Source organism: Hordeum vulgare, chromosome 7H (assembly GCF_904849725.1).
Source record: "Hordeum vulgare subsp. vulgare chromosome 7H, MorexV3_pseudomolecules_assembly, whole genome shotgun sequence".
NCBI lineage: Eukaryota > Viridiplantae > Streptophyta > Magnoliopsida > Poales > Poaceae > Hordeum > Hordeum vulgare.
Genome location: NC_058524.1, coordinates 341,620,597 through 341,638,943, shown reverse-complemented (window position 1 = coordinate 341,638,943; position 18,347 = coordinate 341,620,597). Strand labels below are relative to the sequence as shown.

Below are 18,347 nucleotides of genomic sequence, written 5' to 3'. Positions count from 1 at the left end.
CATTAGCGGCATTTATGTATTATCATGTCGGATTGCACCCTAGCAATCACTAGCTGGTTCGCTGCTCTAAGAGAGATTAACCCCAACTGTCCCAAAGTGAAGAGATTGTTCCTATGTGGAACCAACACTTGTCACCTTTGAGGACAGTGTATCTTCCAGATGGTTAGGCGTCATGGTCTAGAAAATCAAAGATAACATTGTGGATTGATGGGCGAACGAGTTTGTGAAGGTTTGGAAGTCTACCTTGAAGACTTACCACGAGTGACTGGGCGATGTTTGTGTCACCTTAGCTCAAGGAGGGCATGGTAAGGACTTTGTGTCCTCAGACTGTGTGTCCTTCAATTTAAATACTAAGCCGCTCCGAACCAGACGTGCGACTTTCAGAACAATTTGAACTGGTAGACTAATTTATTGTCTTCACCAAGCAACTGGTTATATTTCCTTAACTCTTTCATTTCCTTATGAACTGGCGTATGAAAAAGATCGTTAATATTTGAAGATTTTGACTCGAGACTTTCTCAATATCGTCAACCAAAATTCTTCAGTCAACTTGTCTTCTGCCTGCTTAGCCTGTTCACTCTCTTCTTGTGTTTTGTGTATGCTTAATTTCATCATGATGACTATGATACTGCCATGTTATGCATGCACTTGAGTACTTTATCCGCTGCTTGTATTTCACCACTTAGCAAATTCCTCAAGTAGTAATTCCTTAGTGACGAATTTGTAACAATCGCCTATTCAGCCCCCCCCCTCTAGTCAATATAACATACTTTCAATTGGTATGAAAGCAAGGTACTCCCTTGTTCTGTGTGATTTTGGTTTAACCACCTAGAGTTGTAGTTATGTTGACTGCAGGTATGCTCAAGGTCTGTACTTGGTGTCATATCTTTGGTGGGATGGACTACCCCTACGGGATGAACAAGATGCATATGCATCTTGACGCAATTGATAACAATCTCTAGTATGTTGTTAAAAATGGTGTTCCCGCCGTTACTCCAACTATCAGTGCTTCTGATGTGAAGATATTCAGGCAACTCGACTCACAAGCGAAGAATATCATATGTGGACATCTAAGCAAAAGTTAGTATGGCTGAGTGAGTTGTTTGGAATCTTCAAAGCTCATCTAGGATAATATGTCCAAAGTCAACGAAGGAGTCTCAACTCAACGTGACTCTTGAGTTGATGTTCTTCGCAATCTCTTCAACCACTTAAAAAGACTCATCAATATAAATGTTCAGCAAACCTTCGATCGCCTCACTGATATCTCCAATGATCTCCCAGCTCCTCGTGCCACTAACATCATCGACCATGAGGTGGTGAAGAAACTAATGAGGTCTATTAATTCCTCATTCGATACATTATCTTTGATGATTCAAGAGCATGGGGACTACAAGTTACTAGATCGTGCTGATATTCTTGAGAGGCTCAATACTCATGAATTCCAACAAGATGAAAAGAGAGACCTCTATGGGCCAAGCTATGGAAGATCTCGTGCATTGAAGGCAAAGGCAATTACCTCATCTAAAGGCAAAGACTATGACATTAGCCTTTGTGATCCCGAAGAACCAAGTCAAGAGCTAGCAATGCTCATGAGGAAATTCCATGTTTTCATGAAGAGTCTGATTTAGAAAATCTTCAAGAGGTGATGACAATGTATCACCAACAAAAGGACTTGCCAGAAATTCAACAAGTCTGGTCACTACATTGTTGATTGTCCTCTCTGGGAAAAGGAATCAATGAAGAGGAAGTACAAGGATGCCAATTCTAGTGACAAGAAGCAAAAGTTTTCAATGTCCTCATCTCACAAGAAGGGCAGTTCCAAAAAGGCTCGACCACTTATTGGCAAGGAAATGGATTCTAAAGCTGATTATGAGGAATATGAGGAAGAGGAGGAGTCTGATGTGGAGTCAGACTCTATTGTGGCAAATCTAGCTCTTGCTACTGCTTTTGTGAGCAATTCCATCTTCAACGATGAAGAAAATGATAAAGACAACGACTCTGACATCATAAGTGGCGACTTTGCTACCACCTAATGCTTCATGGAAAAAGGTGCCAAGGTACTCAAACATCTTTCCTCTTCTGAATCAAGGGAACGTGAATCTGATTAAAATCTGATACCTAGCTAATCCAAACTTGCTAATATTGCCACTAAACAACAAAATGATATGGAAACAATTCAGCAACTGCTAGACCAAAGTGATGACCTATTTAATGAGGAAATGGATCAAACTCAAACTCTAATTGATGACCTTCAAAGTCTTTAGTCTAAGTATGATGAACTTGATAGGCGCCCTGAAACTCTCTTGGTCAATCATAAGAAGTTTTCTTATAAATTTATTCACGGAAAGAAAGATCTTGAAAAACTAAGGTTGTCTCATGATGATCTTCAAAGGGAAGATGATTCTTTTCTTCTCAATAGATTACTTCCGCTCAGGACGAATTAATTCCACCTTGTTTGAAATGCATCAAACGTGAAACTACTTATTATTCACTTGAAATTTCAAATGCTTATATTGCTACAACTTCTTCAACTATTTTTGTGCTCACAAATTCCTCATGTGAGGATACCACAAGTTTCAATGATGAAATTATGTCTGGCAAATTTGAGGTCATATTCTTCACTCTGAAGAATATGAGTTCGTAAGTTGCACTAATTCATTTGCAGGATGAATCACCTAAAGCTACTGAGTAGTTCGTTGACAGTGGATGCACTAATCACATGACTAGTGATAAGAACCAATTGATGGACTTACCACTATCTCCATCTCACTTGAAGCATATCACTTACACTAACAAAGGAAAAAAACCAAGGTTTTGGGTTTAGTTAGTGTTGCAATTTCGTAGACACATGGATAAAGTGATACTTGTCGAATCCCTATGATTTAACCTCATGCCAGTCTCCATGCTTTGTGATCTTGATAGGCTTGTCATCTTTGGTAAAATCATTGCACTGTCTCCATGGAATAAGAAAACTCCAAAGTCTTCGAAGGCTTTAGGAGAGGAGACTTGTATATTGTTAATTTCTCTATATGTCCACATCTAGCCACATGTCTACTTGCAAAAGCTTTGGAAGCCTGGCTATGGCCTTGACAATTTGGTCATGCTAGCATGAGGAACTTGCACACACTCGCAAAGAAGAAGCACATGATTGGCATTGAGGGTGGAAAATTCTTCAAGGATCAGCTATGTGGGGCCAGTGAGTCTGGAAGGATGACCAGAACCAAGCATCCCTCCTAGACTATCATGACTACCACTCGTCCCTTTGAAAGTTTTAATTGCTTCGCATGGACCTATTTAACCCCACTGATTATGCCACACTAACCAATGATGCATGATTATATGGCTTCATCATTTTTGATGACTTTTCTCATCACACTTGGGTGCATATTATCTTGTGCAAAACTGAAGTGCGGGAAGTTTTCATATGATTTTATTCAAGGGCCACGATAAATTTTGGTGTCAAGATCAAGAACATCAGGAGTGATAATGGAACCGAGTTAAAGAACACTAGTCTTGATGACTATCTTGATGAACTTGGTATTACTCATGAGCTATCTGCGCCATATACTCCCCAACGGAGTGGAATTGCGGTGCGCAAGAACAAGACACTTGTTGAGAAGGCTTGCACCATGCTTGATGAATACAAGACTCCTCGTCTCTTCTAGCCTGAGGCTATTAATACTACCTTCCACATCATCAACACGGTATATCTTCACAAATTCCTCAGAAAACTTCATATGAACTCCTCACTGACAAGAAACCCAATGAGTTATATCAAAGTCTTCGGTGCTAAATGTTGGATTAGAGATCCTCATCATAGTTCTAAATTTCCATGGTAATCACATCAAGGTTTTATGCTTGGCTAAGGAAAGGACTCGCACACCTACAAAGTCGTGAACAACTACCACAACAAGGTCGTTGAAACTATAGATGTATGGTTCGATGAAACTAATGGCTCGCAAAGAGAGCACCTGCCTCAGGTGCTAGAAAAAATCCATCGTGAGGAATTCATTAGGTTCAAGGCTACTAAAGATATCATACCCACTGAAGAACCTTTACCAACTAAGGAAGTCATCCCGAACAATGAAGACATTCATGTTGGTGCACCTGAAGAAAATGGTGCTAAAGAAAATCCTCACCCCCAACAAAGTCGTCAACCTGCTCATCCTAGAGTGACAAATGAAGTGCAGATTGCCAAAATCCTCGATGTCATCAATGCACCAGGTCCCGTCACACGCTCAAAAGCTTCAAAATTGTCTAACATTTGTGTGCACTTTGCTTTTGTGTCTATCACAGAGCCCACAAAGTTGATGAAGCATCTATGGAGTCTGAGTGGTTTCAAGCTATGAAAGAGGAATTGAATCAATTCAAGCTCAACAATGTGTGGGAACTTGTCAAGCAGCCAGATCCTTGCAAGAATAAAATGATAGGTAGCAAGTGTATCTACCACAAAAAGAAGACACATATGCTCAAGCGGCGAGGAATAAGGCCCGTCTTATAGCACTTGGCTACACAAAGTTTGATGGAATTGACTATGATGAAAATTTTGCACATGTTGCTAGAATTTAAGATATTCCCATACTGCTTGCTTATGCTAACCACCACAATATCGTCTTATATCAAATAGATGTGAAAAGTGCATTCCTCAGTGGTAAGCTTGACGAAGAAGTATATGTTGCTCAACTCCCATGTTTTGAAGATCATAGGCATCCTGACAAAGTCTTCAGACTCAACAGAACACTCTATGGACTCAAGCAGGCCCCTCGGGCGTTGTATGACACTCTCAAGGAATTCCTCGTGAATAAAGGGTTCAAACCAAGTTCACTTGACCCAACTCTTTTCACAAAATCTTATGATGATAAATTATTTGTGTGCCAGATATGTGTGGACGATATTATCTTTGGTTGTACTGACAAACGTTATAGTGAGGAATTTGGCTACATGATGAGTGAAGAATATCAAATGTTTATGATGGGGGAGCTAAAATTCTTCTTAGGCCTTCAAATTCTTCAACAATGCTATGTCATAATCATCTCTCATGAGAAATACCTCAAGGATGTCTTGAAGAAATTCGGCATGCAAGATTGCAAAGGCGTCAAGATTCCTATGCCCACAAACGGCCACCTTTGCACTCACGAAAATGGTCAAGATTTCGATGAGAAGGTATATCGGTGCATGATTTTCTCTTTATTGTACCTATGTGCATCTAGGCCAGATATTATGCTTAGTGTTTGCTTATGTACCTGTTTCCAAGCAACACTGAAGGGATCACACCATACGGCCTTGAAGCATATTCTTACATATCTAGCTCACACACCAACGCTTGGATTATGGTACCCAAGGGCTCGAATCTTGAGCTTATTGGATATTCTGATTCTGACTATGCTGGAGATCACGTGGATCGCCAGTCAACATCAGACACATGCCATTTCCTCGGATGATCCCCTGTCTCTTTTTCGTAGAAGAAGTAGACCTACGTGTCACTATCTACCGCTAAAGCTGAGTTCATCGGTGATGCTTCTTGTTGTGCTGAATTGTTGAGGATGAAGAAAACCCTCAAGCACTACGGAATTAATGTGAATAATGTCCCTCTATACTGTGACAACCAGAGCACCATAAATATTTCTCACATCCCTGTTTAGCACTCGAAGAAAAAAAGCACATTCAGATTCCTCATCATTTTCTTCATGATCATGTGTTGAAGGGTGACATCTCCATTGACCATGTGAAGACTGAAGAACAGCTGGTTGATGTCTTCACTAAGCCGTGGGATCAAAAGAGATTTTGCAAGTTGCGGTGTTAGTTAAATATCTTAGAATCTTCTTATGTTCTTTGAAAGGGCACGCATCCTAACACTTATGAAAAATTAATGAGTTAGATGTGCAACACACGAAGTAACATTTTTCTTCAATGTAGGAAGACTAACCCTGTAAGTGTGAAGATATTAATCAATATTTTGATTCTCAAAACCCTACAACAATTGTACGTGGTGTACGGAATCATCATAATTCTAATACGGTTGGTCAGGCCACCAACTATAGTTGAAATTCTGCAACTTTGAGTTTTTTGTCATTTTGCAACTTCTTCAAATTTTGAAATTCCTCAACTATTCAAATTCCTCAAAAATTATAAAAAAATCAAATTCTTCATTTATGGTTTCTCAAACCTATCCCACTTTCTGTCTGGACTAAAATATTCACACAGTCTTAATCCATGCCAACTCAACACACACCCTGGGAGATTCGTGTAGAGCATCTTTATAATCATCCAGTTACGTTTTAACATTTGATACACACATTGCATTTTTCCAGTGTCAGTGAGTAGCATGATCTCATGGTCATAGGAACAGATACATTGACATGCAGAAAACAATAATGATAAACTTGATATGACCAAACGTTATGCTTAAGGTTTGGGTCTTGTCCATCACATCATTCTCCTAATGATGTGATCCCATTATGAAATGACAACTCATGCCTATGGCTAGGAAACCTTAGCCATCTCTGGTCAACGATCTAGTCCAGTAGAAGTTTACTAGGGACACTTTGTTGTCTATGTATCCACACATGTATCTGAGTTTATATTCAATACAATTATAGCATGGATAATAAACGATTATCATGCACAAGTAAATATTATAATACCCAATTTATTATTTCCTCTAGGGCATATTTTCAACAGTCTCCCACTTGCACTAGATTCAGTAATCTAGTCCACATCACCATGTGATTAACACCCAACAAATTCTGAGGTTTGATCATGTTTTGCTTGTGAGAGAGGTTTTAGTCAATGAATGTGCAACATTCAGATTCGTGTGTACTTTACAAATCTCTATGTAATTATGTAGATGCTGCTACCATGCTCCACTTGTAGCCATTCCAAATGATTATTCCACTATATGAATTCGGTTTGCTACTCAGAGTCATCTGGATTGGTGTCAAAGCTTGCATCGACGTAACCCTTACGTCAAACTCTTTTATCACCTCCATAACCGAGAAACATTTCCTTAGTCCTCTAGTTACTAAGGATAATTTTGCCTGTTGTCTAGTGATCCATTCCTGGATAACTCTTGTACCCCTTTCCAGACTCGTGGCAAGCCACACACCACGTGCGGTACACAGCATGGCGTACTATAGAGCCTACAACTAAGGCATCAGGGGACGACCTTCGTCCTTTCTCTTTCTTCAACCGTGGTCAAGTTTTGTCTCTTACTCAAACTCACACCTTACAATACATTCAAGAACTCCTTCTTTGACTGATCTAGTTTAAACTCCTTCAATATCTTGTGAAGGTATGTCTTCATTGAAAGTTTTATCAAGCGTCCTCATCTATCTCTATAGATTTTGATGCCCAATATTTTAAGTAGCTTTATCCAGGTTTTCCTTTGAAAACCTCCTTTCAAACAACCCTTTATGCTTTCTAGAAAATCTACATCATTTCTGATAAACAATATGTCAAACCAAATATACTTATCAGAAATTCTATAGTTCTACCACTCATCAAAGCGCTTATTCCAACTCCGAGATGCATGCAGAAGTCCATAAATGGATCGCTGGAGCTCGCGTGCCTTTTAGTATTCTTAGATTGACAAAACCTTCTTGTTGTATCACATACAACCCTTCCTCAAGGAACCCGTGAAGGAAACGATGTTTTGACATCCATTTGCCAGATTTCATAATTGAAAAATGCAAAACCTACTAACATAATTCCAACAGACTTTAGCATCTCTACGGGTGATAAAATCTATCCGTAGTCTACTCCTTGAACTTGTCGAAAACCTCTTTGCGACAAGTCAAGCTTTCTAAATGCTGACATTTACCATCATTGTGTGTCTTCCTTTTAAAGATCCCTTTGTACTTAATAGCCTTACGACCATCAAGTAGTTCTTTCAAAGTCCACACTCTGTTCTCATACATGGATCCTATCTCAGATTTCATGGCCTCCAGCCATTTGGCGAAATCTGGGCCTACCATCGCTTCTCCATAGCTCGTAGGTTCATTGTTGTCCAACAACAGAAAATCCAAGACATGATTACCGTACCACTCTGGAGCAGTACGTGTCCTTGTCGACTTGCAAGGTTTGGTAGTAACTTGATATGAAGCTTCATGATCACCATCATTAGCTTCCTCTTCAACTAGTGTAGGCGCCACAAGAACATCTTCCTACGCCCTGCTACTCTATGGTTGAAATGACGGTTCAATAATCTCATCTAGTTCCACCATCCTCCCACTCAATTCTTTCGAGAGAAAATATTTCTCGAGAAATGACCTATTCTTAGCAACAAACACTTTGCTTTTGGATCTGAGGTAGGAGGTATGCCCAACTATTTCCTTTGGGTATCCTATGAAGACGCATTTATTTGATTTCGGTTTGAGCTTATTAGGCTGAAGCCTTTTGACATAAGCATCGCATCCCAAACTTTAAGAAACAACAACTTAGGTTTCTTGTCAAACCATAGTTCATACTATGTCATCTCAATGGAATTATATGGTTCCCTATTTAAAGTGAATGTGGTTGTCTCTAATGCATAACCCCAAAACAATAGTGGCAAATTGAAAGCACAATCCCTTGGTGGTTTTTATAATTCATGACAACATACATTACCTCTTGGACTAACACTTTTACCTAGATATTTAAGGAATAGTCCATGGAGAGCATTGGCTAAAGGCTTATGTGGAGATGCCCCTTGATGCAAGAAAGAAATAAGATTGGCTCAAGCTTCAAGCTAGAAGATTCTTCATTTTATATTTGTGATAAATCACTTTTGAGTCCATAGGAAAGCCAATACAATTAAATGGGGTGAGCTATTAAAATGAACTGGTTGCTCAAGTGCTCAAAGTTAGCCACCAAAATACTCAGTCATTTTTTCCAACATAACCATTCTGTCCATATCCACATAATAAAATCCGGTATCAACAACTTTCATATTTTGGACCCACCGAATTTGACCTCAGACAGAAATCAGTGAAAATGAATCCATATCCGTGCTACCGAGTTCAGGGTGACCAACTTTATGTTGCCTCGGTACACAAAATCGGAATTTCTGAGTTTGAGTATCGGTGCCACCGAGTTTGGTCATCTAACCGTTAGCCACCTTTTTGGTGCCACCGAGTTGTGTATATCGCTCCCACCGAGATTCAAAAGTTGCTTCCTTTTATGTGAATGAGTACCATCGAGTTTATGACTTTGGTGTCACCGAGTTTGCCACTTTAGGTCTAACGGTTGGATTTTGTGTGCTGCCTATATATACCCCTTCACCCACCTCTCATTTGTGGGAGAAACACTCAGAACACACACTTCATTTCTAGATCCATTTTCTAATAGAGAACCGCCGACTCATGTGTTGAGACCAATATATTCCAATCCTATCATTTTAAACTTGATCTCTAGCCTCCCAAACAGCTTCCCACCAAATCAATCTCTCCTACCCATGCCTATTTTATGAGAGAGTGATTTTGTGTTGAAGATACTATCTTTAGAAGCACAAGAGCAATGAGTTCATTGATCTACCACATCTATTACCTTTTGGAGGGTGGTGCCTCCTAGATTGGTTAGGTGTCGCTTGGGAGCCTCCTACTTCATGTTGTAGAGTTGAACCAAGATGTTTGTAAGGGCAAGGAGATCGCCTACTTCGTGAAGATCTACCGTGAGTGAGGTTAGTCCTTCATGGGAGGAAACCATGGTGGAATAGACAAGCTCGCTTCTTCGTGCACCCCGTGTGGGTGGAGCACACCGTGGACTCACACAGTGGTTACCCTCCGTGGGTTGAAGTCTCGACTAACATGGACGTACGGTAGCACCTCCTATCTGAACCATGCCAAAAATCGTTGTGTCTACCTCTTTGCGTTTGATCTCCTAAACTCTACTCCTTCACATGTGCAAAGTCTTTACTTTTCCACTGCCATATATGTTAACTAGCATGTGTAGGGTGTACTAGACTTGTTAGAACTGTTGAATTTCTGCCTTCCTTGAAATTGGGTTAGGCTAGAATGTTTATATGGACAAGCAGTCTATTCGCCGCCCTCCCTCTAGACACATCTTCTATCGATCCTACCATTTGTATCAGATCAAGGTCTCTACAACCGTGGTTTAATCACCGTTGGAGGAAGATGAGTGTGATAGTTTCGGAATTTTCAGTTGTAGAGTGAGTATTCTTGATGGGGAGTATTTTAGACAATGGAAAGATGAAATGCTTGGTATATTTGATGAGTTCCATTTGTGCAAGTATGTTGAATATCCCTATGAGCCTCCCATTGATCCCATACATCCTTCTCATGATGATGAAATTGATATGCCTGGTAATCTTAACACTGTTAATCTAATCATTAGAGGATTCCCAAGAAATGGGCTTCATCAGTTGTAAAACTATGAGTGTACTCATACCTTGTGAAAAGATATCCAAATTATTCCTTGAAAAATCTTGATATCATTGTCAACAAATGCATTGCTTTTCACGAGATGAAGCCAACCGATCCGACTTTTGATAAATGTCTATTTGAGCTTCGTGACCTCATGCGTGCTAAAAGAGATGTCATTACTATTAACAACATCATTGTTGAAGCCATTCGTATGCATAAACATGAACATTGTCATAGTCAAAATTTTGATGAAACTCTTGTTTCTTATGAGGGAACTTCATCTGATGATGATTATGTGGAGCATGGCTACTACGATGAAGATGAGGACTTTGACATCGAGTATGAGAAGACCATGAGGAACCTTAGTCTTATGGAGAACCTTAGATACCACATGGCCGGTGGAAAGGAGTGGGTTCTAGATAGTGGATGCACCGATCACATGACCGGAGATAAAGACATGTTCCATGCAATTACACCCAACCGTGGTCCTCGAAGGTATGTGACTTTTGGAGATAACTCCAAGGGTAAGGTACTTGGTCTTGGTAAGGTGGTTGTATCTCATGATAGTTCCATTCAAAATGTCATGCTTGTTGAATCCCTTGGCTACAATCTTCTTTCCATATCTAGGCTAGAAGACTTCGATTTCAATGTGCTATTTACGAACGTTGATTGTCGAGTGTTCCATAGCGACAACCATAACATTGTATTTACTCGTTTCTGTAGAGGGGATCTTTTAATTGTTGATTTCTCTAAGATATCCAAACCATGTACATGTCTTATTGAAAAATCTTCTAAGGCTGGTTATGCATAATCTTGACAAACTTACCATAATCTTGACAAACTTATCAAAGGTGATCATATTCTTGGTGTTAAAGATGTTATATTTGACAAAGATAGACTTTCTAGTGCTTGTCAAACAGGAAAGCAAATTGGTGGAAGTCATCCCGTGAAGAACATCATGACTACTAGAAGACCACTCGAGCTGCTTCACATGGATCTCTTTGGTCCCAATGCTTACAAGAGTCTCGGTGGAAATTCTTATGGTTTAGTCATTGTTGATCATTTTTCCAGATTTACGTGGGTATTCTTTATTGATGATAAGTCGCGGGTACCAAAGATCTTCAAGAACTTTGCTTGGAAAGCTCAAAATCAGTTTGAAGTGCAGATCAAGAAGGTTCGGAGCGACAACAGAACGGAGTTCAAGAACACAAATGTTGATACTTTTCTTGACGAAGAAGGTATCTCACATGAGTTATCGGCGACGTACACACCTCAACAAAATGGAGTTGTTGAGAGGAAGAACCGGACGCTCATAGAGATGGCGAGAACTATGCTTGACGAATACAAGACTCCAAGACACTTTGGGAAGAGGCCGTGGAAACATCTTGCCATGCCATAAACCAACTCTACCTGCACAAGCTTCTCGGTAAAACGACATACGAGCTACTCACCGTTAACAAACCCAAGTAGGAACCTTTCGGGTATTTGGCTCTAAATTTTCTCCTAAATCTTATGAAGGTTTCCTACTCGGTTACGGATCGAACTCTCACTCTTACCGTGTCTACAACAACTTCACTCAAAAAGTTGAAGATACGGTAGATGTGAAGTTTGATGAGACAAATGGTCCGCAAGTCAAACAATTGCAAAATGATGTAGGAGATAAGGAACCTAAAGAAGCTATCAAAGACTCGTCCATTGGATGGATTCGTCCCATAGAGGTGAATGAAAGTACTTCATCAATTCAAGTGGGAGCTCCTATTTCGCGTCAAGGCGGACCACAAAACGACATGGAAGCGTCCACAAGCTGTACATGACATGATGAAGAAGAGGAAAAAGAACATCATAATGATCCACCTCAACCTTCCTCACCACCACCTCAAGGAGATGACAATGTCAACGACAACGCACAAGATGATGATGATGATGAAGAAGCTCCACTATCCAACAACAAGAAGTTGTCAAGAGTTAGACCAAGAGTGGATAGATATCATTCGTTGAATCAAATCTACGGTTACATAAAAACCGAGAGAATCACACGCTCTAAATCTCGTTAGCTAACTTTTGTGATCATTATTCTTTCATCTCTAGCATTGAACCTTTGAAGGTTGAAGAATCAGTTCAACACTCGGATTGGGTAAATGCCATGCATGAAGATCTACACAACTTCGACAGGAACCAAGTATGGACACTTTTTGCAAAGCCCGAAGGCGATAAAAACATCATTGGTACAAGATGGGTGTCTCAGAACAAGCAAGATGAAGATGGACAAGTTGTACATAACAAGGCGCATATTGTAGCCCAAAGATACACGCAAGTCGAAGGTATGGACTACGGTGAGACATATGCTCCTGTTGCTAGACTTGAAGCCATTCACATTCTTCTAGGTTATGCCAATCACCATGATATTACTCTTTACCAAATGGATATCAAAAGTGTTTTTCTCAATGGATAAATTGAGGAGGAAGTTTATGTTAAACAACCTCCCAGATTAGTGAACCCTAAGAAATCTAATCATGTCTACAAACTTCGTAAAGCTTTATATGGTCTTAAACAAGCCCCTAGAGCTTGGTACACGTGCCTAACGAAGTTTCTCATTGAAAAGGGTTTTGAGATTGGTAAAATTGATGCAACCTTATTCACTAAAAGAGTTATTGTAGAATTATTTGTTTGCCAAATATATGTGGATGATATTATCTTTGGTTCTACTAACCCACATTTTAGTGAAAAGTTTGGAAAGTTGATGTTAGAGAAGTATGAGATGTCCATGATGAATGAACTGATGTTCTTCCTTGGATTGCAAATCAAACAGTCGAGATAAGGTACGTTTATCTCTTAAACCAAGTACACCAAGGACTTAATCATAAAGTTCAACATGCAATAATGCAAAGGTATGAGAACCCACATGCCTACTAGTGGACATCTTGACCTCACTAAGGAGGACAAACCAGTTGATCAAAAGCTCTATCGATTAATGATTGGTTCATTGCTTTATTTATGTGCATCTCGTCATGACATCATGTTGAGCGTTTACATGTGTGCCTGATACCAAGAAGCACCAAAAGAGTGTCATCTATTAGCTTTGGATAGTGAGATACCTCATACATACACCCAACTTTGGCATATGGTATCCCAAAGGGATCTTCTTTTAATCTTGTTGGCTATTCCGACTCGGACTATGCCAGAGACAAGGTTGACAGAAAATACACCTCAGGTACATGTCAATTTATTGGGAGATCTCTTGTGTATTGGTCATCCAAGAAACAAAACTCGGTATCCTTATCTATTGTCGAAGCTGAATACATTGCCGCTGGATCATGTTGTGCACAATTACTCTGGATGACTCAAACGCTTAAGTACTATGGCATTCATGTTAGAAAAGTTCAATTGTTATGCGACAACGAAAGTGCTATTAAGATTTCTTATAATCATGTGCAACATTCTAGAACAAAACACATCGAAGTGTGACATCATTTCATTCGTGATAATGTTGGAAAAGGAGATATAGATCTCAAGCATGTTTGTACTGACAAACAATTAGCTAATATCTTTGCCAAACCACTTGATGAGAAAGTGTTCTGTCATTTGAGGAGTGAGTTGAACATCATTGACGCTTCAAACACCAGCTAGACTCACTCGCATGCATGCAGGGGCATAAGCTTGATTGACCATTCGATAATGTCATTGATATGACTACCTTGTATCTTCGAAACTATGCTCCCTTGTATTGCATCTAACCTTTTGTAGGTACTTGGAAGAACTACACTCGACAAGATCGCAATCAACTTACATCAAAATAAATCTTGACATGGCCAAGTATCAAAAATCTTATCTTCGGAGATGGAGGAAGAAGACAACAAAATCATATCCTTGACTATCATTTGATGAAGTTATTCACTCTTGTCATTTGGATATATTATAGTCTTCCTTGCATGACTAACCATTGTAGGTGAAAAGTGAACCCAAACAACATGGATAGTTCCCAACTCAGGATGATCTTCATCAACTTGAAGCATCCACAACAAGTTCACCTACATGCCATGTCATCAACATCATTCGAAGGCATGTACTCATATCCTTGATAAAGCTTTACACCAATTCATGAGGTAAAGCAACTAAAGTGATATGAAGACACTGAAATTCTTAATTGAAAAATGGTGACCCCGTTTTGTGCTTAACGATGAGTATGACCTATGATCAAGCATCCTTGCTTGACTCCTCAAGTCAAATACTCTAATATAGGTGCCCTAGTCACCGCCCCACATCTAGATGGAGATAATTGTATGGTTCACACTCTCCATTTCATATTCTCTTGGAACCATTCAATTCTCATCTAAATGTATGTATATTTTGAAAAACACAAAAAGAAATTGATGCAGATTTATGTTTTTTTTCTTTTACATTTGTTCTCTTTCACAATTAGTATCTTGAAACAATCTTTCGATTCTTATCTGCCTATTTTCAGTTAAGGAGTTGATTTTCATTGCAACTCGGTATCATCGGCCTGGGAAATTCGGTCCAACCGATTTCTCCGAGAGGCCTGATTCTCATTCTCGGTTAAACTGAACCAATTTGCGTCGGTGACTCCGATAGTATAACTAACTTAGCTTTACTAAAATTTTCTTCTGGATTTTTTTCCTAAGGGGAGGAAGATTATCATGATCCCATGTTTCATTGCCTTCTAACATATATTGAAAATTTTATGAAACAAAATCCGTTTTAGCATTACTTTTTCTAGGGGGAGAAAACTTCTCTTGGGGAAGAACACCTCAGTGATCCCACATTATAAGAGGGAGAGTCATCAAGGATCCCTAGCATAGGGGGGATAGTTCAGTGAACTCTTACCTACTGTCTAAGGGGGAGAATAATTCAAGGAACCCTTATAACAGAGAGAAGTATCAAGGAGCCCTTTCTCTCAATGAGCCCTTACCCTCTATCCTTTTTGGAAATTAATGCCAAAGGGGGACAAATATCCAAAGCTTTCATCCAATGAACCTATTTATAGGGGAGAAATATCACCTAGAAGTTTAGACAAAGGGGGGATAAATATCACTAGGGGGACATATTTGTTCCCAAAGGTATGTGACCTTACGTAAGGGGAGATGTATCAAACCTTACATATTAAGAGGGAGAGAGATAAAAGTGTTTTATTGGTTTTAACTTATCTTACCCTACCTACTCCCAATACCTACAATGCTATGATTCAGGAAGAGAGCAAATTATTACATATTCATCCTTAGGGGAGAAAGCTCTTATTTCTCTTGGAGACATATCTTTCACCAAATCCTATCTTCAATATGTCTTCAATATCTTGGTACTTTTGAAGCTCTTCACATATTTATAATAGAGTACTCTTGTGTTATCTAACATTTGTTTTCCCATGTGTACTCCTATGTTAAGACACTCAAGATCCTCAAGGTAAATATATGCATCATATCCTTGTTCATGATGATCTCTTGTTTCTTGCACATATTGTTTGCAAGAGTGAGTCTTGAACATGGAAGCTCTTCATTCACTCATGTTTGATGCATATAGCCACTGACTCACTATGTGGATATGGTAATTGAATTTGCTTGCCAAGACGACAACCCTAACACTCTAAGGAGGCATCTCCTGAGACAGACCCCAGAAGACCTCGACGAACTAACGACGACAAACGAGAACCACACAGATGACCAAGTCGATGATGCCACTTCTGGAACAAACCAGTAGACGAGGCGACCAAAGCGGAAGAACTGGCGATAGAGTGGGCAGCGGAAGGAACATGAACCCAATCCAACTCCCAAAGAACCTCAGAGTCACGACGGCGAGGACCAGCCCCAACCAGAGTGTGCGTGCGACGGTCCTAGACAGAACAAGAGTCAAGGTCAAGGATGACGCAACAACCAGAATCAGCAAGTTGACCAGCGGAAAACAGATTCATGGTAAGTCGAGGAACATGAGCAACATTAGAACAGAATAAGAAGGAGTGGTAAGAGTGCCTCTACTAACGACAGGAAGGGGAGTACCATCAGCGGTGAGGACATGAACAGGAGAATCAAGTGATTGAAGAGAGGACAGAGTGGAAGAATTAGAAGTCATATGGAAGGAAGCTCCAGAGTCCAGAACCCATGGGGATGTACCTGACTGTGTAGAAGGTGGTTGCTCAGTGCGGGAAGCCTCAGTCACAGAACCAGCAGTACCCATCGAGGAAGAACCCGAAGCAGCGAGAGACGCTTAAGTCTCAGAATATCCTGCTCAGTCAAAGTGATGGCTAAAGCTGTCGAGGTAGATGACGAGGTCTCTGTAGATGATGAGCGCGCCTTGCGCAAGTGTTTCTTCTTTGTGTAGCAGTTGGACTCAATATGACCATCATTGTTGCAGTAGCCACAATGTGGACGGGGGCGACCTGAGCCCCCAGAAGGTGTGGGCATGAGCGGCGGAGTACTCGAGCGAGAAGTGGTCGGTGCAGCAGATGTCTTAGAAGTAGCCCGAGCAGCGAGTACCGAGTGAACCTCCAGCAAACCAGCACCACGTAAGCGAGTCTCCTTAGCACGAATCTCAGAAAGCGCCTCCATGAGAGAGATATGGCCACGAGCAAATAACTGAGCACGCCGGGGCTCAAACTACTTAAGGAGCCGAGACAGGAACTCGTAGACGTGATGAAACTCCAAATCGGCCTGGACAGCCTGCCAACAGGGGCAAGTACGACAACCAGCACTGCAGAGAGAATCAAGCTGGCGCCAGATAGAAGAGCTCTGTCCATAGAAGTCATCAACAGTAGAGTCACCCTGCTGAAGAGCATGCTCCTGACGGACTATAGAGAGGTATAAGGCATCACTAGAGGGCTCATAGCACTGACGAAGGCGAGTCCACATCTCAAACACAGTAGGAAGGCCTAGAAACTCAGAGGCAAACTGAGGTAGAACGCTAGTAGTGAGAACAGCTGCAGCACGAGCATCATCATCAAGCCACTGGGTGTAAGCAGATAGAGCACCATGATACGTCTGAAGAGCCTCCTCATAAGCCGAGACCTTCTCATCATAAGCACTCACAGCAGCCTCATCAGTAAGCTTAGCCGCATCCTTTGTGGCCTGAGCAGCATCCGCATGAAGAGCCGGTGGGGTCGGCGGAGTGGGAGCCATGGGAGGAACTGGACATGGCGGACAACAGACCTCGCTAGAAAGAAAGCCCCATAGGCGGATGCCACGCATGTGAATGCGCATGAAGCCAATGAAGTCGGTGTAGTTAGTGCCATCAAAGATCACCGGACAACGAGGAATAGCAACGTAGCCGGATGCAGCACACATTTTTTATTTTTTTTAGAGATCACGTCGAGACAGGAGAATCCGGGCGACGAGATCAAAAGTTGGTGGCGACGGTATCCAGCAGGTAGCAACCCGGCGGAGATCTGGGCGCACGGGCTGGCTGCTGGTCAGATCGGATCGAGCAGGCTCCAATATATGGAGCGCAGCTGCTCGCTGGTTCGATCCAGCAGGGAGGATCCGGCTGGGACGGGAACCCCTCCAGATCGAGACGGGACGGACTGCCGGCTGGGACGGGAACCGCTCCAGATCGAGACGGGATGGACTGCCGGCTGGGACGGGAACCTATGGATCCAGATCAGGATCGAGGTGCTCTCCAGATCGAGACGGGACCGACTACCGGCTGGGACGGGAACAAACAGGGACCTGGAGATCCGGCGCGGGACGAGGCTACAGCACGAAACGAGGCTGGCGAGCGGGGCAGATGGATCGAGGAGCACGAGTTGCGCGTGCGAGAAGAAAACGTAATGCTCTAATACCATGTTGGGAAAGCAACTTGTATTCCCATGAGGCCATAGGCCGGTATATATACATGTACAGGTGATGGACTATATGAAGGAAACCCCTTATATATTGGGATAAATACAAAAGGGTACATGACTTATATTATAACTCTAACAGTTTCTTGCACATATTGTTTGCAAGAGTGAGTCTTGAACATGGAAGCTCTTCATTCACTCATGTTTGA

The 18,347-nt window shown here is 41.2% G+C and overlaps 1 pseudogene; it reads left to right on the top strand.

The window, feature by feature from the left end:
* Positions 1-1,367: 1,367 nt before the first annotated feature.
* Positions 1,368-18,127, top strand: LOC123408856 (annotated as a pseudogene).
* The last annotated feature ends 220 nt before the right edge of the window (positions 18,128-18,347 follow it).